Here is a 739-nt window from a genome sequence, read left to right as displayed (position 1 = left end):
CTCCCTGCTTTCCTTCCTTCCTTCCTAGCCCCTCTCCGCTCTTACCCCGTCCCCGCCCTCCTTTCCCCCCCCAGCCCCACTCCGCCCCTACGCACCCCCCCCCCTTCCTCCCCTTCTCCCTAGCCCCACTTCGCCCTGCGCCCTCCCCCTCCCTCCCCTGCCCTCCCCCCGACGGCATGGGTCTGGCTATAGCACCTTTACTCTCGACGCGGCCATGTGGAAGGTCGAAGCCCCGTCGGACTCCACCTCTCGCGGCGTCGGTGGAGGTGGAGGGAAGGGGGAGGGGGGAGGGAGGGAGCTGGAGGAACAGGAGGGAGGGAGGTGAGTCAGGGGGGAGAAAAGGAGGGACTTTGGAGAATGTTGAGGGAGGGGGGAGGGGTGTAGGGAAGCTGGAGGAGGACGTTGGAGAAGTGACGAGTGGTTTAAAAGATGGAGGAGGTGGGGAGAGAGGGAGATGTAGAGGGAGGCTGAAGAAAAAGGGGCGAGGCGAGGGGAGGTGGAGGAGACATAAGGGGAAGGGGAAAGTGTGGCGAAAGAAAGAGAAAAGGGAAAGACAGTTCGGAAAAAAGAAGTGGAAAATAGTGTGGACAAGGAAGTCGAAAAGGGTGGATGAGGAGGAGGACGAAAAGGTGAAGAAAAAACAAAAATGATAATGGGTAGGGAGAGGAAACGGTGAAAAGAGGGGAAAAAGTCTGTTATTGTGAAGAATAATGATGTTAACCATATTAAGAATGATGAT

This window comes from Penaeus vannamei, chromosome 6, assembly GCF_042767895.1.
Source record: "Penaeus vannamei isolate JL-2024 chromosome 6, ASM4276789v1, whole genome shotgun sequence".
Classification (NCBI taxonomy): Eukaryota; Metazoa; Arthropoda; class Malacostraca; order Decapoda; family Penaeidae; genus Penaeus; species Penaeus vannamei.
Note: the sequence above shows the minus strand (reverse complement) of the source record.